This window comes from Ovis aries, chromosome 2, assembly GCF_016772045.2.
Source record: "Ovis aries strain OAR_USU_Benz2616 breed Rambouillet chromosome 2, ARS-UI_Ramb_v3.0, whole genome shotgun sequence".
In the NCBI taxonomy this organism is placed as follows: Eukaryota; Metazoa; Chordata; class Mammalia; order Artiodactyla; family Bovidae; genus Ovis; species Ovis aries.
Window position 1 is genome coordinate 88,603,453 of NC_056055.1, and position 25,831 is coordinate 88,629,283.

The 25,831-nt window shown below is 40.7% G+C and overlaps 1 long non-coding RNA gene across 2 annotated transcripts; it reads left to right on the forward strand.

Moving 5' to 3' along the window:
• Positions 1 to 5,223: 5,223 nt before the first annotated feature.
• LOC132659297 (uncharacterized) lies at positions 5,224 to 24,110 on the forward strand. 2 transcript variants are annotated; one of them, XR_009599559.1, is made up of 2 exons: positions 5,224 to 5,580; positions 20,328 to 24,110. It is a non-coding gene; the product is annotated as an uncharacterized LOC132659297 (long non-coding RNA). The 2 variants fall into 2 exon arrangements; XR_009599558.1 differs by lacking the exon at positions 5,224 to 5,580 and adding an exon at positions 8,770 to 10,476.
• Positions 24,111 to 25,831: the final 1,721 nt, after the last annotated feature.

Here is a 25,831-nt window from a genome sequence, read left to right on the forward strand (position 1 = left end):
CATTCTAACTGAAATTTCAAGTATGAAAAGATAGGTCAGCAAAGGTTTGGGAGAGTAGTAAGAAAACTCTTGCAAGAACATAGTCATTAAAATAACTTCGTGTAATCTCCCCCACTAGAAATAAACTCTGGAAGGATCTGGAAACAGCAATGTCTTGGGAACACAGTGTACTATCTTGCAGATGAGAAATGCCAGCCATAGACACTGTTGGACATGCATAAATTTTATTTCCAGGAATTCAGCCAGGGATACAAAGGAGAGAGTTAGTTGATATTGATGACTATGACTCTTAGGGCTATTTTGAATATAAACATCCATCTCCATGCCTATTCTTCTCTCACTAGTTTGAGAAAATGGCTAGTCTTGATCTATAACATACGGAAATTGAAAGATGAAAAAGTAAGTTGCAAAATATGTAAATACACACTTAATAATGTAACACTTAAAGTTCTGGAAAATATACAGTAAACTTTTAATAGTTACTTACAGTGGGAGGTGTGTGGGGAGGACGGTGAAGCAGGGAAAATTAGAGAGAACGTCCCTACTATTTGTTGTTCCTCATGTGTTTTTTTCCTCTCTTGTGTGCTTTAAGAATAGCAATTATTTATCAACACTTGGTATGTACTAGGTGGGTTTCCCTGGTGGCTCAGACAGTAAAGAATCCACCTACAACACAGAGTCCAATCCCTGGGTTGGGAAGATCTCCTGGAGAAGGAAATGGCAACCCACTGCAGTATTCTTGCCTGGAGAATCCCAAGGACAGAGGAGCCTGTCGGGCTACAGTCCATGTGGTTGCAAAATGCTGGACATGACCGAGCAACTAACACTATGTACTAGGCACCCTTCTAAGTGTACATTAGATGCATTAACTCATATAATACTCACCTAAACCTCATGAAGTAGGGACTATCATTATCCCCATTTTGTAAATAGGAAAACTGAGGACCAAGATTAGCAACTTGCCCAAGGTCACACCCCTGGTATGTCAAAGAGCTAAGATTCAAACACAGGCAAAATTGCTCTACTGTACTGTACCTTCAAGCACCCAACAATCGGATACTCAGAAAAGAAGCAAAATTATAACTCATGTAAGACACTTATAAGGAACTATTGATATCTGGACCATAAATTTGTGAGTCCTCCTGCCCAGAACCATTATCACCCATGTAGTAGTTGCTGTTGAATTTCTTGGTCTCATCACAATTGCCTGAGCCTAATTGGAGAAGGAAATGGCAACCCACTCCTGTATTCTTGCCTTGAGAATCCCAGGGAAGGGGGAGCCTGGTGGGCTGCCGTCTGTGGGGTCGCACAGAGTCGGACACAACTGAAGCAACTTAGCAGCAGCAGCAGCAGAGCCAGAATGGGTAGGGCTGGTGACTCAAGCTGTCCAATCAGAATTGCCCTTCTGAATTTCTTCAGCTAGTGATAGAATTCCAGCTGAGCTATTTCAAATCCTGAAAGATGATGCTGTGAAAGTGCTGCACTCAATATGCCAACAAATTTGGAAAACTCAGCAGTGGCCACAGGACTGGAAAAGGTCAGTTTTCATTCCAATCCCAAAGAAAGGCAATGCCAAAGAATGCTCAAACTACTGCACAATTGCACTCATCTCACATGCTAGTAAAGTAATGCTCAAAATTCTCCAAGCCAGGCTTCAGCAATACGTGAACCGTGAACTTCCTGATGTTCAAGCTGGTTTTAGAAAAGGCAGAGGAACCAGAGATCAAATTGCCAACATCTGCTGGATCATCGAAAAAGCAAGAGAGTTCCAGAAAAACATCTATTTCTGCCTTATTGACTATGCCAAAGCCTTTGACTGTGTGGATCACAATAAACTGTGGAAAATTCTGAAAGATGGGAATAACAGACCACCTAACCTGCCTCTTGAGAAATCTGTATGCAGGTCAGGAAGCAACAGTTTGAACTGGACATGGAACAACAGACTGGTTCCAAATAGGAAAAGGTGTACGTCAAGGCTGTATATTGTCACCCTGCTTATTTAACTTGTATGCAGAGTACATCATGAGAAATGCTGGACTGGAAGAAACACAAGCTGGAATCAAGATTGCCGGGAGAAATATCAATAACCTCAGATATGCAGATGACACCACCCCTATGGCAAAAAGTGAAGAGGAACTAAACAGCCCCTTGATGAAAGTGAAAGAGGAGAGTGAAAAAGTTGGCTTAAATCTCAACATTCAGAAAACGAAGATCATGGCATCCGGTCCCATCACTTCATGGGAAATAGATGGGGAAACAGTGGAAACAGTGTCAGACTTTAATTTTTTGGGCTCCAAAATCACTGCAGATGGCTACTGCAGCCATGAAATCAAAAGACGCTTACTCCTTGGAAGAAAAGTTATGACCAACCTAGATAGCATATTCAAAAGCAGGGACACTACTTTGCCAACTAAGGTCCATCTAGTCAAGGCTGTGGTTTTTCCTGTGGTCATGTATGGATGTGAGAGTTGGACTGTGAAGAAGGCTGAGCACCAAAGAATTGATGCTTTTGATCTGTGGTGTTGGAGAAGACTCTTGAGAGTCCCTTGGACTGCAAGGAGATCCAACCAGTCCATTCTGAAGGAGATCAGCCCTGGGATTTCTTTGGAGGGAATGATGCTAAAGCTGAAACTCCAGTACTTTGGCCACCTCATGCGAAGAGTTGACTCATTGGAAAAGACTCTGATGCTGGGAGGGATTGAGGGCAGGAGGAGAAGGGGACGACAGAGGATGGGATGGCTTAATGGCATCACGGACTCGATGGACATGAGTCTGAGTGAGCTCCGGGAGTTGGTGATGGACAGGGAGGCCTGGCGTGCTGCGATTCATGGGGTCCCAGAGTCGGACACGACTGAGCGACTGAAATGAACTGAACTGAACTGAACTGAGACCTGGAGGGGCGTAGAGATCCCCATTCGGTGGTGGGAGCCATGGGCTATCAGGCTCCGAAGGGCTGGAGCAGCCATGTTTCACATCCTTTGGCGGACACACAGTAAGTGAGAAACAAGGCAGCGAGTAAACAGAGAAGCATCGGAGACGGAGAGCTTCAGACAGGGATCGCCTACATCTTGAGCTACGGTGGCCCCCAAGGCCAAGGGGCAGGTCTGCCCTGCCATAGCCTGCCTGTTCCACTCCTCTGTCACTCCCGAAGGACCTCCCATCAACCTTACATTCCCTTTCTTGTTTACGCAATTTTGACCTGGGTTTTAAATGTTTTTGCCTCTACTAGTTTGATCTGGAGAAGGCAATGGCACCCCACTCCAGTACTCTTGCCTGGAAAATCCTATGAACGGAGGAGCCTGGTGGGCTACAGTCCATGGGGTCACTAAGAGTTGAACACAACTGAGCAACTTTACTTTCACTTTTCATTTTCATGCATTGGAGGAGGAAATGGCAACCACTCCAGTGTTCTTGCCTGGAGAATCCCAGGGACGGCAGAGCCTGGTGGGCTGCCATCTATGGGGCTGCATGGAGTCGGACACTACTGAAGCGACTTAGCATTTTGATCTGGTTATTGCACGTGGCAACAATAAATCATATTTATCAAGGGGAAAGGGAAGCATTTTGATATTTTTTCTCTAAGGGCCAAGAATTTCAACTTTTGGTGCTAAAAGAATTTCATGCAGTAGCTCCAGAGAACAAAGAAAAATGTATAGTCACTTTAAAGAAATAAATTTACTAGTTAAAAAATTCATTGATTCACAAAAATTTATAGTTTTGAGCATAGTTATTTTGACCGTATGTCTCCATAGAAAATATTAGATGAACTGGTATTTATTTTTACTCATTTCTTTGAAGTGCTTTAGTTTTTTCACTTATTCTTCATAATATGGGCCTTTCGTCAAATATATGTGTGTGAATTTGTTTTATATTTTCATAAGACTTTTTATATAAATGTAAAAAAATACCTTATCAAACTTTATTTCCTGGCTCCTAAAATAGTCACCAAAAGTTCTGCTGGTACTGTATTTACCTCACCTATTTCTCTGCTCACGGTCTTTAGAAGGAAATATTCATTTCCTTTCTATAAATTATTTCTCCCCAAGGAGCTACTTTGTCTTCTCTGAAGCAACAGAACAATACCTACTCTAAAGACTCAGATCAGAGCAGATAAAGAGGTACAAATGACCCTTTTTCCTGAGGAGCAGGACTTCAGGAAAAGGTGTCCATGCTGGTTATGCAATCGATCAAGTCTTGAGAGGAAGTGTGTGGTGTGTTTGGAACCTACCGCATAAGGCTTGGGAACCAAATTCTAACCCATAGTAGCTCAAGTGAATAATAAATTAATTAAATATATTCTAAAATAAAAGTAAAATATGCAAGACAAGAAAACTAGTATTTATTGAGTGCCTATTATGCCATATGGGCTTCCCAGGTACCTCAGTGGTAAAGAATCTGCCTGCCCATGCAGGAGACACAAGTTCGATCCCTGGGCTGGGACTATCCCCTGGAGGAGTACAGGACAACCCACTCCACTATTCTTGCCTGAAGATCGTGTGGACAGAGGAGCCTGGCAGGCTACAGTGCATGGGGTCGCAAAGAGTTGGATACCACCGAGCATGCATGCATTATGCCGTATATGGTATACTATGTGTGATTTCAACAAATACTCAGAATAACTCTAAAAGCAAGAAATAAGCGCCCCTACTTTGAAGATGAGGGAAGCTGAGTTGTAAAGAAATTACATAAACTGCCCAAGCAGACATCCTCAGGAAGTGAAGAGCCAGAATTTGAACCCATATCTGTAGGCCTCCAGAGTCCCTGCTTTTCCCTCTCTATCACACTACCTTTGAGCAAACCGTTATTCTACTCCATCCATTCTAAGAATTACTCTACCATTGATAGCATCCAATATGCAAGAATTTGGATTGATAAGTTTCTATTTATTCCTTTAATATAAGCTTAAATATTTTCAGTCTTATAGGTACAGGTAAAAAGGTGATGATTTGAACACATCATGATGAATCTATATCCACAAACAAAATCACACTGGTTTTCCTAAGCTGATCTTGGCAAGACAAAATGTTTCTTTAAAGGCAATAAGTCATTGCAAGGGTCCTGCAGCCCATCAGCTGTAACTGTCCTTGAGCGTGAGGCCGCTGTCTGCCTCCCCACTGCAGCCTGCAAAGGGCCTTATTATCACCAGCCGAGAGCCACAGCAGCTGAAGGGCACATTGTCGCTGCAGTTTGCTCTTCCACACGTCAACATATTCTGAGAGCTAGTGACATCTGATTTTAGCTCTTTGCTGCCTTCTGTTCCTCTGGCTTTGACAGATTTTAATGAGACAAATGCTGGCTGTGGGTTTCCTGTCTCCGTATTCTTCTACCACCTTACCCCCCAGAAACTCACTTTCTGCTGTGGTCTTTGGCAAAATGGCAAATTCAACATGACAAACCACTGATGAGTAGACTCATGCCCAGAGGGTAAACTTAGCAGAGCTTTCCCACTGCATCTGACACTGACTGACCCCTGCCTTCATCTCTTCAGTACTGGTAACCAGACCTGCTCCTGACATTCAGGGATGTCAACATCCAGTGCCTTGTGAGAGAGCAACAGCTGATGCTTCCAGGACTCGGGAGGTAATAGAAATGCTATGATATGTGTTGGGAACTGTGTGTGGCTCAGGTTCTTAAGCAAGTTGATAGATTAGTGGTTTCTTAAGGAAACTTGGCTGAGTCAGCCCAAATACCTAGGAGGATGCTCAGAATAATGACCATTTATTGAGGATTAGTTACATGGCAGTTATTTTGTGTATGTTTTTTTAAAATCTGTGATTTAAGCTTTTTAAAATTTTAAATGTATTTATTTTTTAATTGAGGGCTTCCTTGGTGGCTCAGACAGTAAAGAATCTGCCTGAAATGTGGGAGACCTGGAAGGATAATTGCATTACAGAATTGTGTTGTTTTCCTGCCAAACGTCAATATGAATCAGCCATAGGTATATTGTATATATTTTCTTAATTATCCTCAAGGTTGAACTATCAACACAGTCCTATGACACTGAAAGACCAGCTTTCAGGTTGGACAGACTTGTATCTAAAGTCATATTTCTATCACTTGGGGAGATTCCTTCAGTTGGAAAAGTTTCTTTCCATATGGCTGACCTTCATCTAGGTGAACTGAATTATCATGACCACCTCTTCCCCAATCTGCTACCAGGTTTCCTAATACCACAATTTAGACGCTTAAAGTTTGGGGGCAGCTGGAAGAGAGAAGAGGTCTTAGAAATCCTGAGTAGGTGGGGCAAGACTCTTGGCACACACAAGGTTTATGCCTTGCCCTCCTGGAGAGTGATCACTCATAGATTGCCCTGTGGTGCAGCGGAGTGGAATGTCATCAGGACAATGGTTCTGAGGTAGTGTTCCCCGTTCCCTCCAGCTTGGTCAGAGCATGTGAGATACTGAGAGGACAAAGGGGATGAAAGACAAGGTCGGGGTACCTACAGGAGAGCCAGACTATGACATCATCACAGCTGAGAGCCAGGTAGGATTGTCAAACACCAGCAGATGCTGGTCCAAGTCCAGAGGCCAGGTTGGGGCCCCTTTGACCACCAAAAGAAACTGGAAAAGGACACAGAGGCCAGAGAGCCCTCCTCCTGTGGCCATGTTTTCATTTCTGAAAGCTTCCCTCTGTGCACAGATGTCTTCTGGAAGAAACAAAACAAGAGAGGGAAGGGGAAAGAATTCCTGAAAGACTGTGCTTTATACCAAATTGAATGGATTAAGACTGAGATAATAACATGTAAACTGACTAGGAAAAAACAGCATCACAAAATGGAATACAATAGATTGTGTGCTCTAGGACTTAAAAGTTGAATTCAAATATACAAAAGAAAAAATTACACTTTGGTACCTTTGAGTTGCAGAGTATGCTAATATTACCTGATAGACATGTTCTTTATGCTTTTATCTATTGCTTAAAATTACTGAACAAAATTGGACAAAGGAGAGTGCTTGGAACATGACTAAACAATTGCTTCTAAAATGACAGCAATCTATATGTCAATATCCATTGATTACATTGGTTCAACTAATTACAATGCAATATATTTACAGTCTTTATGCCCCATACTTTCCATGAAGATATCAGTAAAAAGTTGGTCATTGCCTGGATGAAATCAAGATACACAATATTTACATAAAGTTTAACATAATAAATAAGTGTTGGCATTGGAGTTAGAAAATCTCTTGAATCCTGTAATTTACTAGCTGAGGAAGATTCTATAAATTGCTTAACTTTTCTAAGATTCCATTTTTAAAGTTTTATTATCTGTTAAATGAGGGTCAAATTCAGCAATAGTACCTGACTCAAAGATTTGTTATGAAGATATGAGCATCAGCTGAGTCACATATGTAGTAAATATGAATCACCATATAGATGTCGGTTGTTACCTCTTGTTATATGGGTGAGTTTTACTTAAAACTCATTATTTTAGAAAGAAATGGTTGATTTAGGTATGTCTTTGTATTAAACCCATGTTGGCTCCCAGTGATCTCTAACTTTCTAAGTGCTTATAAGCCATCCATTTAAAAAATTCCAAAAATCCAAACATTTTGCCAAGGATCATTTCAGAAATCCTTTGTCCTTTCATACTCAGGAGACTGAGTATGTCTACTTCTCGGAAACAAGGACTCTTTTGGCCTCTTTCCAGCTCCCCTTGATTCCATGGAGAATATTGGCACAGTTCAATGATCACATCCACAGTTCTTATGTTTCTGGAGATAATAATAATCAGAACCTTAGAGACTTGGGTATAATTTTCACCATCCTTTTTGCTTGTCAATTAACCTGTTTTTCCTTCCCTACATCAAGTGAAATGCACAAACCTGTTAGCCATATTGGTTTGCTTCTGTCCAATTTGAAGATACTCTTCCGTAATAGAGGAGAGGGGACAAGCGAGAAGTTCAGAGATCTGCTTTCTCTTCATTCACTTGTAACATTGCATAATGTGTTGAGGACAAGAGACCTTTCCTTCCCATTTCTCTTCCTTACCCTGAACTAACCTCAGCTCACCCTGGGGCACTAGACTTCCTCACACGGACAGTCTTTGTGGGAATTATTCTCTTTGGTGATGAGCCCTTCCTGCTACCTTCGGCACATGCTCATGTCAGTAGAAACTGTCTTCAGAGAGAGCCTATGCAGGAAGGCTCTTGGCATTTGAAACAGCTCCAGGTACCCATCCAGAGCCTGGGATCATGAGCGATACTGACTGGAAGCCCCATTGGTGACCACTGGCAAGGCCAGTCCAGCCCAACAAGCTTCCAACATCACTAAGTCACCTTGTCCTGGGGGGCACATAAAGAAACTCAGGAGAAAAGGGACAAGTTCATGTCAGTACATAAGTATCAAGATGAGGAAACAATTTAAAGTAAATCACCAAAATCTTAACAATTGATATATTTGAGCAATAATCTGATCTTCTACTTGTCTGAATGTTCTAATATCTCTTTAAGAGGCAAGAATTACTTTTAAAATTGTTTTATAAAAACTATTTAATAGTTCAGTGCTCCCTAGAATGATGATAAGACAGAAGTTGTTTTTTTTTTTTTTTAACTGTCTTATTTTTAAAAGTTACTTAGAAGAAACACTTCCTGGAGAGAAGACAATGTTCAACTGACCCTAAAATCGAGATCCAACTTAATGACTCATAACGGGACGTGGGAAAAGAAATTTTATTTTCATTTGAGCATGTATTGAGTTCTTATTATGTGCTCAGTCCTCAGATAGCTGGGGGGGAAGACTGAGTATAATACCTAATTCCTGATTTCAAGAAGCATTTTTTTTCCTAATTAACTGCAATAAAAATATGTTCTATTTCGTGTTATGAAACATAAATATAAAAAAGAAGTTCAGAGAATAGGAAGATGAGCATGAATCGGAGAAAAATGTCTCCATGTGTTCTCTACAGACACACAAGGGATCCCCCTCAAGGACAGTCATATATTTGTTAGTATATTTAAGGTTCTGAGATGTCTACAGTAAAGGGAGTCATTTAACTCTGAATAACTATTAATACTATCATTTTCCAAATGTATTTGGCAATAGGAGCTCTTTTCTCATGGAATACCTTTAGTATCTTGCAGAGTTGCCCAACCTCAGAGCTAATGTTTGCCAGAAACAGATTTATGTAGGATATGCTGTGGAAAATTCTTCAAGAGATGGGAATACCAGACTACCTGACCTGCCTCCTGAGAAATTTGTATGCAGATCAAGAAGCAACAGTTAGAACTGGACATGGAACAACAGACTGGTTCCAAATCAGGAAAGGAGTATGTCAAGGCTGCATATTGTCACCCTGCTTATTTAACTTATATGAAGACTACATCATGAGAAATGTTGGACTGGATGAAGCACAAACTGGAATCAAGATTGCCAGGAGAAATATCAATAACCTCAGATATGCAGATGACACCACCCTTATGGCAGAAAGCGAAGAAGAACTAAAGAGACTCTTGATGAAAGTGAAAGAGGAGAGCGAAAAAGTTGGCTTCAAACTCAACATTCAGAAAACGAAGATCATGGCATCCAGCCCCATCACTTCATGGCAAATAGATGGGCAAACAGTGGAAACAGTGTCAGACTTTATTTTTTGGGGCTCCAGAATCACTGCAGATGGTGACTGCAGCCATGAAATTAAGAGACAGTTGCTGTTTGGAAGAAATTTATGACCAATCTAGATAGCATATTAGAAAACAAAGACATTACTTTGCCAACAAAGGCCTGTCTAGTCAAAGTTATGGTTTTTCCAGTAGTCATGTATGGATGTGAGAGTTGGACTATAAAGAAAGCTGAGCACAGAAGAACTGATGTTTTTGAAGTGTGGCATTGGAGAAGACTCTTGAGAGTCTCTTGGACTTCAAGGAGATCCAATCAGTCCATCATAAAGGAAATCAGTCCTGAATATTCATTGGAAGGACTGATGCTGTAGCTGAAACTCCAATACTTTGGCCACCCAATGCGAAGAGCCAGTTCATTGGAAAAGACCCTGATGCTGGGAAAAATTGAAGGCTGGAGGAAAAGGGGATGACAGAAAATGAGATAGTTGGATGGCATCACTGACTCAATGGACATGAGTTTGAGTAGGCTCCGGGAGTTGGTGATGGACAGGGAGGCCTGGCGTGCTGCAGTCCATGGGGCCTCAAAGAGTCAGACACAAGTGAGAAACTGAACTGAACTGAACTGCACTCATGCTGAGCCTTGAAGAATGGATCACTTTTTTGATGGGCAGAGGATGGAGGATGGAAAGAATCCTATGGAAGTGAACGCACAGACTCAAGACATCATAACTAGGGTCCAGATTGATACTGAGAGCTGGAGGCAGGCCTGGAGGGAGTGAAGGAAGTCAAGCGATCCTGATGTAAGGATCAGAGGGATGTTGAACAGTGGTTTACAAAACATGCACGTGGACCACCTGCACCTGAATTTTCTGAGGTGTTTATTGTAAACTCTTCAGCCTCAACCTCAGTTCTACCAAAGGTGGGTCTCGGAAATTTGCATTTTATAATAGCAGCCCAAGTGATTCTTAAGTGCTCTAAAGTTTATAGAGGGTGAAAGCCAGGCTAGAGAAGGAAAAAGAGATTTGACAGGAAAATGAAGTTCAACGGAAAAAGCTGAATCCCCACACTCGTGCTTTCATTCATCTAATGTGTATTGAGCACCTGCTGTATGCCAAGACCTACCCGAGGTGCTGGGTCCACCTTGCGGGTTGTGACTGGAAAACCCCAGTCATGCAGTAAATTACATCCAATGATCAATTATGACACACTTACTGTATCTGCCTCTGACCAGTTGACGAGTTCTGAAATTTTGGCTTCTGCCTCATTCTTGAAACCCAACCCCACATACTCTGCCCCATTCAGGTAAGTGAATTTCTGCCTCAGTCCACTGCTTTGTGCCTCTCTTCTGTTTACCCACCTGCTTCTGGCCCCCTGCATCTTCTCTGCACTGCCTCTGCATTCTTGCCTTTCTCACTGGAGCATTATAGCTGAGCTCCTGCTAGCTAACAGACTGAGCTCTCTGGTGCCGGCTGCCTCCTCTCCATCTCCCTGCCTGGAGCTTCACATGTGTCCACGTGCAGACTCCCAGTCGCTGTGCCTGGGCTACGTCACTCCTCCTTCATGCTGAACCCTTTCTTTGCAGACCACCTACCCAAACTACAGTTGACTTTGGCTGTTGATCCGGGTGGTTTTGTAGAAACAGCTTTGGGGTCAGTCCTAAGTCCAAATCTTAGTTCCTACATTTTTCAGCCATGTAGCCTGAGGAAATGGAATTATTTCTCTGAACCTTAGTTTTCTCAACTGAAAAATGGGGATGGGTAATAATAATGCCATTCCAGACCATCAGGAATGAAACATGATGGTCCATTTTAAGCTCCTAGTGCAAAGCCTGGCACATAGCAAGTGTTCAATCGATGAGAGGCATTTTATTCATCTTGGGCATCTTTGCCTTCCAGGTTGTAATTTTCTTTTAGCACCTACTTCCATACCTGTTTCCTCAACTTCCAGGGATGGGGGCTGTTTTCTGAGTCCTGGCTCCATGTACTCTCTGCAAAAGTGGCACCTATACAACTTTCAGAAGATGATATGTGACTAGTCCACCATCAAGGCTAAGATGAAAAGCCATGAGAGGAAGCAGTGTGAAAACAAAACATCAAGATAGTGTCCCTCAACCAACCAGCAGAGCAGGTCCTGTTCTCCCCCACTCCCCATCCCATCCATGCACCCAGGCTTGTTTCCAGTGGTGTCAGTGCCATTTCAACCCCTGCCACCACTCTGTCACAAAACGGAGCTTGGCTGACCACAAATATGGCATTATCCTGATAAGCTCGTGGGTTCTAAAGAAGTCCAGTTTTTTTGAAGGCAAATTTCCTGTCCTTCATTTAATTGCCCTATAATTTGCCAATCAAAACAAGGCTAACATTCCCAAGAACAGATAGTAACAGGGATAATTCTCTGCCTGCATGTTCTTTCCCTTAGGTTAAATATCTTCTCTCCATCCCTTACTTGATGAAGTCCGTACTTCTTAGCCTAGGGCACAAGGGCCTATATGATCAGATGCACGTTGCTTGCCTCAACAGCCTCATCTCCCGCCACATTTCCATTCTTAAGCCTTTTCTGCTGTCATTCTGAAATTCTTGCAGCTCTAGAACTCTCTTGTCTCCCTCTATTTGTACGTACTGTTCTTTTTGCATCCTTTCCCCCAGTTCTTTGCCTGGAAAACTTCCATTTAGACTTGTCATTTCCTCTAGAAACCATCCCATTTCCCTGCCCACCCAGCCTTGGCTAGGTGCATCTTCATGCTCAAAACATTTGTGGATTTGGTGGCAAAGCACTTAGACTTTATCATAATGAAGCATGGGTTGCTGGTCGTCTCGCCTACACCTTTGCCACTCAAAGTATTAGAAATGCAGAATCTCTAGGTCCATCTCAGAGTCACTGAATCAGAATTTTTGTTTTAGCAAGATCTGCAGGTGATTCCTAGGCTCATTGAAGTATGAGAAGGCTTCCCTAATTTAAGACAAACTTGGGAGGAGCCTCAGGAGGAGAACTTGTCTTTCAACTCTGAATTCCCAGTACTTACGATAGTACTTAGCACATCATAGGGGCTTTTTGGCACCATGCCTATAACTGAACCCCACCTGGCCTCCCGATTTGGCTTTGTATCCCTGTTGAGAGAGGATTTGAGCAAAATCTGTTTTTAAGAGAGGCTTTTGTAGGACTCCTAACACAAGAAACGTTTTATGGGGCCCACGTGACAACATAGAGCCCCAACTCTGGGGCCTGACCAGGATCACAATGGTCCTTACAAGAGGGATGCAAGAGGAATCAGCGTTGGAGGAGTAAGAGAGATGACGGCAGAAGCAGAGGTTGGAATGATGGAAGAAAGGGATGAGGAGACAAGGGATGAGGCTGGGGATCTAAGGGATGAGGACAGCCTCTGGAAACAGGGAGAGCAAGGGAACAGTTTCTCCCCTAGAGCTTGCTGTAGAAACCAGCCCTGCTCAAACCTTGATTTTAGCCCAGTGAGATCCATGTTTTAGACATCAATCCTATAGAACTGTAAGCAGAATAAATGTGTGCTGTGTTAAGTCTCCAGATTTGTGGTAATTTGTTACAGTAGCACTGGAAAGCTGGTATAAGCAGGAAGGCTGAGTTATTCTTATTAATGTGAATTTCTCTGTTTAGACAAGCTGGGGCATGAAGTAACATCTGGGATACTCAAGCTAAGCTCCAACAGTCCTGGTCTGCCAGAAACTGGTTATATTTCCAGCTGATTGGCTCTTGGAAAGCTCTAGAAAGAAACCTACTCCCTTGGGTGGGTTGGAAGTGGGAGGGGAACAAGGGCCTGGTTCTATCTTAGTTTCAGAAGCATTTTTTGAGCAGATTTACTACTCCATGCAAGAATGTTCTCACAAAGGCGTATTCCTAGCCTAACACCCCAAGCAGTTCTCCAGAGCCGAAGCTTCCAGATAACAACGATGAATTTGTCATCCTGCATTGATAAATCGACCACTGAGAGCTCTGGAGTCTTGATGGGGAAAGTTAGTCATCACAACCATGGAGTGAAAAGCCTGGGGACCATCAAGGCAGAAAACCAGTAGCTTCTATTAATAAATCAGTCCTTTCCCAGAAGAACGTTAAAATTTTTTATGACTGTTGGTTTATGGAGAAACCTTAAAGAAAAAAAAAAAAAAAAGGAGCGGGCAATTTCAGATCTGTCTCGACCATGAAATCCACATGACATTATGATTCTTATGGGCCATTTGAGCTCTTCTCTTTGAAAGATCTCATTAAGAGTGCAGCTCTCTCTGCAGCTTTGAATTTCACATGGCTTGAGCCTCCCTTGGGAGAGCTAACAATGATCTAGGTGCCGAAGAATCTCAAACACTGAACAGTTTCCTTGGTGTCCACAGCTAAAGTGACTCTCTCAAGATCTCTGCAAATCCCATTACTTTAGCTATGGGTAACTGATTCTGAGCCCCCGTAGAGGAGGTTTCTCCTGAGTTTCCAACCCTATGAACAAGTGGCAGTGACCGCCGCAGGATGTTGCTTCTAAAGGGGAATGCCCATCTTACCTGCTTAGATCAGTGTTGTTCTCAGTCCAAGGGCAGCAGGGAGGGGAGGGGAGATGGGCTGTCTTTCAGGGTCTCTGACAGCCACCGACAGGGGCCCGAGACACGAATCCAAAAGGAATGACAGCTTCATTCCCAGTTCCCCACCGGGAAGCTGAGGCAGAGGTTAATTAACTTCCTCTCCACCAGTTCCTTGGGAGAGTTTCCATTGGTTCCTGGATGTATGAACCCACAGTACTCCCTGCAGGAGACCTGGGGAAGTAGGCAAAACTAGCTTGTTGCTCACTGGGTCTTTGTTTCTCCATCTCTAAGAGAGCCAGGTAACTCACTGCCTCTATGTGGAAAGCACAACGGGCAGCATAGTTGTCAGGGAAAATAGACTAGGTTTGTATCTGGCTTCTTAAAGGAATCCTTTCAGGCCCCTTCTTCTTACAGACATCTTCCTACTTCTCTCAGATCTATGCCCTGTCAAATGAATCCAGTTGAGACAGGTAATATATGAAAAATGTAATTGCCTGTTATATACATTTAATAAGCATATAAATATCTACTCTGTGCCAGAAACTAGAAAGAACAGGTTAATAAGGAAAATGACATTTAATGAGCATCTGCTACATACCACATCGTGTGCTTTTTTATCCTTACAACTTCATGGCCTTCTTTTTTTAGATGAGGAAAGCAAGGCTCAGAAAAGTCAAATAATTTACCCAACATCATACAACTAGTAAATCATGCACAAAGCAAGAATTTAAGCTGATTCTCTCTTATTCCAAGCCTGGGCTTTTTCTGTACTAATTATGAGCTTGAAATCTGGAATGAAAAACAAAACAAAAAACCTAGGTTCAAATCTCTGTTTTGCTATTTAGTAATTATATGACTTTGACCCAATAATTTAAATTCTTTAAATCTTAGTGTTTTCCTCTTCAAAAGGGGGATGATAAAAATAAAATCTATTTCAAAGGATTAATGAGGTTCAATGAGATAATGTTTATGTGTTGTTTAGAACAGTATTAGGTACACAAAAAGTTCTCAAAAAGTATTAACTATACATGATTTTTTTTCATACTATTCTCAAGAGACTTATCTTCTAATGCTATTCCTTCACAACATACTTTCACTCTTCTAAAATTAATATCTGTGAATTGACTTTTAAAGATTGTTTCTCCAATAGCAAAAATCGCAGATTGAGTGATCTCGAGTCACTCAAGGTCATAAAATTGGCCTACGAAAGCTGTAGCCACCGTGTTTTCTAGACCACTTTTTCTTGGGACAGACTTTTAGATGTCTCACTTCCACTCATGAAAATATCCATTATTACTTTTAGTTTATAAAGTATCCTTGATGATCTCCTTAGTGAATGTCAAGTTTTTTATAGTCATTGTTGTAGTAGACATAAAAATATCTCTAAGAATTTTTGTAGAATCACAACTTCAAGATCCTGACTCACTTTTTTCCTATAAGGTCTTAAGGTCATAAGTGGTGCTCTCCCTTGCCATGATGGTTAACAGGGACTAAATCCTCACCAAGAAAAAGTGCACATATGAGGGGGTGGTTGCCTCAGACTAGAAGAAAGGCAACTACACAAAGAGTTGGGGAGCATTCTGGGAGTATCTGGTGAAGCTGAGAAATCACCTATGACTAGGTAATCCCGTTCTTTAGCTGCTGTTTCAGAGAAATTCTCACATAGATCCATCCGGGCCTCTCAAGGAGTGGCCCTCTTGAGAAAATATAGTTGTGTTGACAGGTAGAATGTTGTGGTGAACGTCCCCTGAGGATTACTACGCAGCAGGTAAAAGTGATAAATTCGACTTAATTTCAGCAACATGGATAGATCATTAAAAAATCTAGGGTGGAAAAAGAGAGTGAGGTTTCTAGCAAAAAAAATATATAGGTCAGTTAGAAGCATCTACACACAAGACAACAAGACTTATTTTTGAGGGTATGCACATATTTATGGATACTGTCCAAACATATTAAAGGGGCTTGCATTGACCAATGAAGATAATATGCTGTGCTGGGGGTTGGGGGCAGGATGAACCTAGCTTTCCATAGCTCAAATCCAACCAAAGAAAGCAAAATATGAGAGAGATGCAGGTCAATTGCACTAGGCATGAACAGAAAAGCATTAATAACCCAAATTTGAAAAGAGGAAATGAAGCTTCAAGGAAGCCATGGCATTCTAGTAGCTCAAGAGCAGGATTTCCATGGGCCGAGGGGGACAGGCTTTTGAAGGCCGAGGCATAAACAAAGGCTCTGAAAGAAGAAGTTAATTCCAGAAAAAGATTCAGCATGCATATCAGAGAGGGGTTGGAATAGAGATGCTGAGAAGGTCAAAGAGATGGATAAAACCTGGAGGGGAAGGCCTTCAAAGCCACCATAAGGACTACATTTTGAATACATTGGGCAATCAGGGAATGTTTTAAATTTGGGAAGATGTACGTATTTAAGAAAAGATATTCTGTGAGTCAAGTTAACAGCAAAAAAGACACAGATGTGTATAACGGACTTTTGGACTCAGAGGGAGAGGGAGAGGGTGGGATGATTTGGGAGAATGGCATTCTAACATGTATACTATCATGTAAGAATCGAATCGCCAGTCTATGTCTGACGGAGGATACAGCATGTTTGGGGCTGGTGCATGGGGATGACCCAGAGAGATGTTATGGGGAGGAAGGTGGGAGGGGGGTTCATGTTTGGGAACACATGTAAGAATTAAAGATTTTAAAATTAAAAAAATAAATTAATTAATAAAAAAAGTAGATGAGGAGAGTATAGACTACAGTAGGTAGAGCAGAAATAATTTAGATCACCATCATGTGGACATTTGTTATAAATGCAGATTCCTAGACACTATTTCAGTTCACTGTACCTGAAGGTGTCTAAGTAGAGCCCTGGAATCTATATATTTTTAAACTATCTCCCAGGTGACTCTTAGCTCATTGAGGATTAAGAACTATGTCATTTTCAACCATGGCAGCATACAAGAATCAGTTGGGAAATTTTTTAAATTCTTGATACCCAGGCAACTCATCAGACCAATTAAATTGAAATCTCTGGGGTGGGGTCTGGGCATCAGTATATTTTAAAATTTCATAAGCAATTCTAATGTGCAGCCCAGACTGAGAACATCCTGTACTCCAACAAGCCTTCTTTAGAAAACTCAGGAGCCAGCAAGACTTCTCTTTATTCCATCTTCATTTAATCTCCAGCTAATTTGATTCTCTACTTAATTGGATCAAAGCCGCAGGCTCTAAATCACTTATATTAAAAATATAAATTACCCAACCTTTTATTTCAAGAACCCCCAGGCACCCAGTATAGTGCTTTTCCATCCCTGGTTCTGGACAATTGACATTTGATTATCATAAAAGGACTAAAGTTGGAATTAAATAAAAGTAGCAAGATCCTTGCTCTGGTTTGGGCTGATGAAAAGAAACAACACCAGGTGGTAGACTAAGGCCACATACTTTGTATAGTAAGTATGAAATCATACTTGAAATCATATACATTTAAAACTCAAACATACACAGATATGAGATACAAATATCAATTAAAGTGACAGGAATGGTTTTGAAATAAAGAAAGCAACAGGTTAGATCTGCAACCTTGAGCAGCACTAAGATACATAAATTATGCCTTGGGATTCATTGGTTTTCAGTCAGTGAACAGACTTCTGATTTAAAATGGTGCCTGGCTGGAGTTTTCTCCTGTATCCTCCCAGTTTCCCACTAAAATATCATCTATGGAGACACAGAAAAACAGGGAAACTTGAAAACTCAAATTGCCCAAAACAAAGACTGTCAACTCAGGGCCAGAATCTGGGAAGATGTGCCAAATATTAAACAGAAGGAAATAGAATGTATTTTTTAAAACCTCACTGATATCCTCTAATGAAATGCAGCTAATCCTTTAATGAAAAAATAAATATCTATTAAATGAGATTCTAAAATTAATACTGGATACTGAAACCCATAAACAGAATAGTTTGTTTAGAGATGAGAAATATTTAGGATGATAATAAAGAAAAATAGAAAACACAATAGAGAAACATACAAAAATAATTGAATAATTGGAAACAGTAGGTTCTTGAATAAGAAAATGCTATATTGCTACTGAAAGTAATCTGTGAATTCAGTGACTTCTCTCTATCAAAGCCCCAGTGGGGTTTTATTTTGATTTTATCTTATTTTGCTTTAAAACATGGCAAAATGATTTTAAGATGTATTTGATGCAATCATCCAAGAAGAAGTGGCAAGAAAATACTGGCAAGAAAGATTTTTTCTTATCAGATTTTAAAATGTATCTTAGAACAATAGTAATAAAAACATAGGAATAATAGAGGTCTAGAACCAGTAGAATGGAGAGTATGTAAATATGAAATTTAATCTGTGATCAAATGAGGCATTTTAAATTATCAGAGAAAAGGACTGAGCTGGCTCTCTGGGAAAACAAAATTGAGCTTTCCCTCTGTTTTTACCCTGGGTAGGATTCTAAGCAAATCAAGGACTGTAAATGTTTAAAAATGAAGAAGAGTCTTTCAAGCATATTATGAAATCCAAAAGTCAAAAAGTAAAGACTAATAAACTTGATTATCTGTATATCTTAAATTTCTGTGCAGAATAAAGAAGCAGAAGGAAGAAGAAGAGAAAATCTTGTCATCAACCAGTAGTTATGGGCTTCAGATAGGCAGTACTCTTTGGAGGCTTAAGCCCCGACTCCAGAGTCTGCGAGGCCCTCTGCTTCCTCCCCAAGATTTCTGTACACACCCTGCGCTCATATGCTCATAGTCACTACTCAGCTTTCTCAAAGAACCCTTGATCCAACTCTACATACATCTCCCTCTCTTTGAAGGGAGAAATGAACCAATTTGGTTACTTTTCTTTGATTTCCTCGATATCTGACAAAATATTTACATATTTAACAAAATTTATTGAATGTCTACAGTGAGGAAACAGGTACAGCAATAGCAAATTGAATATTGAATAATTTTGTCCTAGAAACTACTTCATACACTCCACTGATTGGAAGAAATCATTAACAGTATTTTTCTGCAGGCTTCAGCCCCCTGCGATGTCATCTAGCTCCTTTTCTCCCAGTATTTCTTTTTACTTCCTATATCCTCACTTCTTTGCATTTTTCGAGCTTCTGAAATCTCTATTTTATTGCTAAATGTAAAATACATCAGAAAAGTTTAAAAGTTAAATAGCAAACACCTACATCAAGAAAGAGATCATTGAAACTCTAAGACACTTCTCAAAAGAAAACCACACACACATACAAAAATACTCTTCCCCATCACAACCACCACCCCTAGAAACAGCCAATATTTTAATTATTGTGCATTCTAAGCTGCTTCAGTCCTGTCCAATTCTTGGCGATTCTAGGGACTGTAGCCCACCAGACTCCTCTATCCATGGGATTCTCCAGGCAAGAATATTGGAGCGGTTACCATTTCCTTCTCCAGGGTCAGATTATTATTTGTGCCCTTAATTTTTAAAATAATTAGTAATCATGTCTTTGTTTTTCTTTGTAGTTTTACTACCTGAGCATACATCCCTAAACTATATAATTTAGTCTCTTTTTTACCTTTGTATACAAAGAATAACACCTGCTGTGTTCTTTATGCCTCTCTTTTCTTTCTCCCAATCCATGTTAGTAAGATTTATCCATGCTGGAGCATGTAGCTTTAATGTATTTGTGTTCACAGCTGTATAGTTTTCCATACCACAATTTATCTATTCTGTGCTAATGGCTATTTGAGTTTTTTTCAGTTTGAGGAAATTATAAACAAGGCTTCAGTGAACATTATTGTGTGTGTATGTGTGTATATATATATATATATATATATATACACAGATAGATATACATACACATATAGATAAACATATCTTGATATAAAAACCATGCATATTTGTAGAAGTTTATATATGTATATATATGTCCATCTCCCTTGGTCATGGGATATATGTATCTACATTAGGAAATTTTCCTAAAGGTTTTACACTCCCACCAGCAATTCTGAAGAATCCCTGATATTCCATATTCTCAAAAACATTTAATGGCAGTAAACATCTGATAGGTTTGCTTTTCTTTATGTTTTAATTTATATTTATCTGATTATTGATTATGTTTTTAGAAATTTTCCATGTATTTATTGGTTTTTGGATGTCTTCTTTTGTGAAGACAAACTCCACTATATTCAAATATTTTGTTCATGTTTTAAACTGGTTGTCTGCTTTTTTCTCTCAATTTGTAGGAGCTCTTTAAAAGTTGGCTATGTTGGCTTTAAAAAAGAAAGAAGTTGGCTTAAAACTCAGCATTCAAAAAACTAAGATCATGGCATCCAGTCCCATCACTTCATGGCAAATAGATGGGGAAACAATGGAAACAGTGACAGACTTTATTATTTTGGGTTCCAAAATCACTGCAGATGGTGACTTCAACCATGAAATTAAAACATACTTGCTCCTTGGAATAAAAGCTATGACCAACTTAGACAACATATTAAAAAGCAGAGACATTAGTTTGTCAACAAAGATCCATCTAGTCAAAGCTGTTTTTTCCAGTAGTCATGTATGGATGTGAGAGTTGGTCTATAAAGAAAGCTGAGTGCCAAAGAATTGATGCTTTTGAACTGTGGTGTTGGAGAAGACTCTTGAGAGTCCCTTGGACTGCAAGGAGATCCAACCAGTCAATCTGAAAGGAATTCAGTCCTGAATATTCACTGGAAGGACTGATGCTGAGGCTGAAGTTCCAGTACTCTGGCCACCTGATGTGAAGAACTGACTCAATGGAAAAAAAAAAAAAAAAAAAAACCTGATGCTGGGAAAGATTGAAGACTGGAGGCAAAGGGGATGACAGAGAATAAGATGGTCGGATGGCATCACCAACTCGATGGACATGAATCTGAGCAAGCTCCAGAAGTTGGCGATGGACAGGGAAGCCTGGTGTGCTGCAGTCCATGGGGTCACAAAGAGTCGGACATGGCTGAGTGACTGAACTGAACTATAGGAGTTCTTTATGTATGCTGAATACTAATACACGTCAATTATATGTGCTGGAAAAATCTCCCACTTTTCTCTATTTTATTGTGTCTTTTGTTTAACATCTTCCAGCACTCCACTGTGTTTAGCTGTCTCTGTGCTTCACTGTTTTCTTATAAACTGAACCCTCATGTTTATGACCTAAATTACTAATTAATGCCTTCTCTTTAGAAAAATTAAATTTCCACTTCAAATACTGTCATGGCAGGTGCTAAAATGATAAAAAAATTTTATCTCACTATACAAGGTTATGAGACAAATGAGTAGTGTTTTTTAATTTTTTTTTATTGCAGTATAATTGCTTTACCATGTTGTATTAGTTCAGTTAATATTCTGAGTATACAGAGAAGCCCCAAGCCATAAGAAAAAGTTAATGGACAATTTTTAAATGGGTAAAAATATGAACAGGCAATATAAAAAATGAAAAGTATTTACCAAAGGTCAATAAACACATGTCTGCTTAATACCATTAATTAAAGAAATGTAAGTAAATATAATTTGATATAAATATTCATCTATAAATCAATGATATTAAAAAGTTACCCTAACCTCCGTGCTAGTGAGAGTATGAGAAATGAAGACTCTTGTGAACAGTAAACATAAATATAAATTTGTTTTAATTTGGTGGAAAACTTTGACATAATGCATTAAAGATAAATTACTGACTGTGCCAAAGCCTTTGACGGTGTGGATCACAATAAACTGTGGAAAATTCTGAAAGAGATGGGAATACCACACCACCTGACCTGCTTCTTGAGAAACCTATATGCAGGTCAGGAAGCAACAGTTCGAACTGGACATGGAACAACAGACTGGTTCCAAATAGGAAAAGGAGTACGTCAAGGCTGTATATTGTCACCCTGCTTATTTAACTTCTATGCAGAGTACATCATGAGAAATGCTGGGCTGGAAGAAGCACAAGCTGGAATCAAGATTGCCGGGAGAAATATCAATAACCTCAGATATGCAGATGACACCACCCTTATGGCAGAAAGTGAAGAGGAACTAAAAAGCCTCTTGATGAAAGTGAAAGAGGAGAGTGAAAAAGTTGGCTTAAAGCTCAACATTCAGAAAACGAAGATCACGGCATCCGGTCCCATCACTTCACGGGAAATAGATGGGGAAACAGTACAAACAGTGTCAGACTTTATTTTGGGGGGGTTCCAAAATCACTTCAGATGGTGATTGCAGCCATCCTTGGAAGAAAAGTTATGACCAACCTAGATAGTGTATTCAAAAGCAGAGACATGACTTTGCCAACAAAGGTCCATCTAGTTAAGGCTATGGTTTTTCCAGTGGTCGTGTATGGATGTGAGAGTTGGACTGTGAAGAAAGCTGAGCGCCGAAGAATTGATGCTTTTGAACTGTGGTGTTGGAGAAGACTCTTGAGAGTCCCTTGGACTGCAAGGAGATCCAACCAGTCCATTCTAAAGGAGATCAGTCCTGGGTGTTCATTGGAAGAACTGATGCTAAAGCTGAAACTCCAATACTTTGGCCACCTCATGGGAAGAGTTGACTCACTGGTAAAGAGTCTGATGCTGGGAGGGATTGGGGGCAGGAGAAGAAGGGGACGACAGAGGATGAGATGGCTGGATGGCATCACGGACTCAATGGACGTGAGTCTGAGTGAACTCCAGGAGTCGGTGATGGACAGGGAGGCCTGGCATGCTGCGATTCATGGGGTCGCAAAGAGTTGGACGCAACTGAGTGACTGAACTGATTAAAGATAAAACCATGCCCATACCATTTGAATCTAAAACCTACCTTTGTTAAGTTCACCTTAAGGATATAATTGCCTAGATATGAAAAGACAGACATGGGAGCCTCTTCACTGCAGCATTATTACTAGTAATGAAGGGAAATGACACGCCCAGAAGACCCTCAAGCTAGTGGATGGTTTCACAGAATGACAACATGTCCTGGAGGCTTCAGCCTGCATTGTCTATGAGTAGATTTCAAAACGATGACCAATAGCTGGGTTTTTTGTTTGTCCAACACTAGTAGTCAACTTTTTAAATGTAAGTTTATTTGTCTTCATTTAAAAATTAGTAGATTTCACTTCAAGCATTGCCTTAGGACTTCTCTAGAAAAATCAGCAACTCTGAGCTATCTGTATCTCCACATGATAACAATCAGCTGAAACTGGAGATAATCTCCTCTATAGTTTGACATTTTCTTATACCATTCCTGGTCCACTTCTGTATGTTACCCGCCTAATACCTGTGTTTTAAGTGTTAGGTATAATAGTAATTAGGCTAATAATTCATTACATCTTGCCAGGGGCATTGAGCTATCAAAGATTTGATACACCCACCTTTTAGATAACTTCTTTCTCCTAATTATAAAAGTAAGGCATAGCTGCTATGGAAAAGTTAGAAGCATAGAAATGCACAAAAAATAAATGTCAGTAATCTAATCCTTCCTAAAGATAACTCTGGTGGAATTTGTGTATATATAACTTGAAATTATGCTTTGTATTCAGACTTGCATGTCCAAGACATTGCAGTGAAAGCAATATTGCATCATTTTGATAACTCTGTAATATTCCATGGTACAGATGTACCATAGTTATTCTTCTAAAGTTGGACATTTAATTAGATTCTTTGTGTTTTGTGGGGGGAGGGGTCTTTTGTTTTTTGATTTTTTGAGGTAATATATAATGCTATAGTGAAGATCTTTTACTACAGTTTAATGACTTTCTTTTTGTAATATCTGTAAGAGGGATTTCCAGAAATGGATCTTCTGAATCAAAGCATATGAGCATTTTTAAGGTCCTTGATATTGAGAGGATTGCCAAATTGCTTTCCTAAAGCTTAGTTGGATCAATTTGTATTCTCATAGTAGCGAACAGGCCCGTTCTTAAGTTTGTATGTTTTTCCCATGATACAGATAGTTTGGGGGCCACATTCTCTGTGATTGCTTCTAAAGTCAGTTTAATTCTGTTGATTGGGGTCATTATCTATATCAGTTAACACTTAAATAACTTTCGTCAATCAGAGTCTTGCCAGACTCCAGAATGAACCCAAACAGAACTGAACCAAAGAGACGAACATCATTTCCAAGATCAGGTCTGCACACTTGCCCACGTGTGTAAAAGGTGGAAAATGAAACGGTACGAGAAACAGTCACCATGACCTCCTTTACTTTCCCCACAAATGCTTTCCAGAGGGCCATCTCAAAGGCGCAAGGTGGCTGAGGACTTTCCTGCCACTTAGCTGCATCAAGAGTGAGAGGAGTTACAAAGCGATCCACTTTCAAAGGCAGTTCCCTCCAGATGCGTCAGCCCCAGGTACCAAGGCTCTGCACCAGATGTGATCCCTGGGAGTGAGGTGAGGGGACGAGCTTGGCGTGCACAGCTGCAGGTGATGAGGTCATCAGCCCAGTTTGGGGAATGGATGAGTTCACTCGGGAAAGGAAAAAAAAAAAAAATGTCACTTTTCTTTTTTCTTGTTTGAAGTCACTAAGCTTCAGGGTTCAGGAGGGAATTGTTGCTCTGACTTTATTCTCTGGGAGGCGGGTGGCTGCCTGCCAGAGGCAGCTGCATGCAGGGTCATTTGCATTGCATGTCCTCTGGTTTTGAAGGGGAGCTCTTCCTTCCCTTAGACCGTCTGCTTCTTTAGAGTCAGGGCCACTGCCTCACCCAGATTGTGTTCGCCCTTTCATCTTTTCCCCACCCCTCCCTTTCCCTGACTTACTCCATGCAGTTTAACAAGCTTCCCAGACAGGTCCTGCGGACTCATCCCAATCACTTTGAAAGCCAGCTGGCAGACAAAGGAGGAATTATTTCCTACACTCCTGGTGGCTGGGTGCTGGAGAGAGGTACTGTGGGGGACACACCGGGGCCCCCTTGCATCTCTCCCTCCCTCTCACCCTTCACCTCGAGGTGCTGACACCTAGTAGCTGGGACCTCACTGGGTCTGACCTCCTGAAGCACAGTTAAGACTGCTGAACTTTCAGCTGGCTCTGACAAACCTAATGGGGCCCTGAGAGAGCAGTTTCCCAGAAGGAGAAGCAAATTCTCTTTTGTGTCTGGGCACATTCTTGAAGTTTCACCAAGGTGATGCCGGGGCTAAAAGGGATGGAGAGCTGGTTCTCTGATGTGGAGAAACTTGCTTGCAGTACAATGAGGCACCTCTTTTCTTTTGGAGGGTGCAGGGAAAAGAAAGCGGAGAGGAGTGAGACAGAAGGTAGCCTAGGCAGGAGACAGGGACACAAGGCCTTTTTTTTTTTCTCTGCAGAAAAAGAAAGCTCATTTCTAGTGAGCCAATTGCTTATTAAGTGACAAGAATGTTTCAGGTGTCATCTTATTTTCTCTCTCTCCAGTTAGAGATGATTTCAGCCATTATTTTAGAAATGATACCAAATGGAGAATAAGTGGTCCATTTCAGTTTGATCTTTTTAAAATTCAGACTGGATAGAGGCCATGTGCCTTGAACCAATCAAAAGAACAGAGAGGTGTAATAGTCACTGTTGAACACGGATGTCATGGAATAGCCGCTGTGTTATTAAGCCCCCAAATGTTCCTCCTATCCTCAGAGAATCTAGCAATCAATAAAGCAGAGGGCTGCTTGGTAGCTTCAGATGGACTTTGCTTCTTCCCAGTGGCATTTGGGAGGTCTTAATTCTAACTATTAATGTCACTATGAAGCATCTTGAAGAGGTTTTAAATTTTTAATTATTTAGTGTGAGAGTACTTCTAATTATCTAGAATCTAACC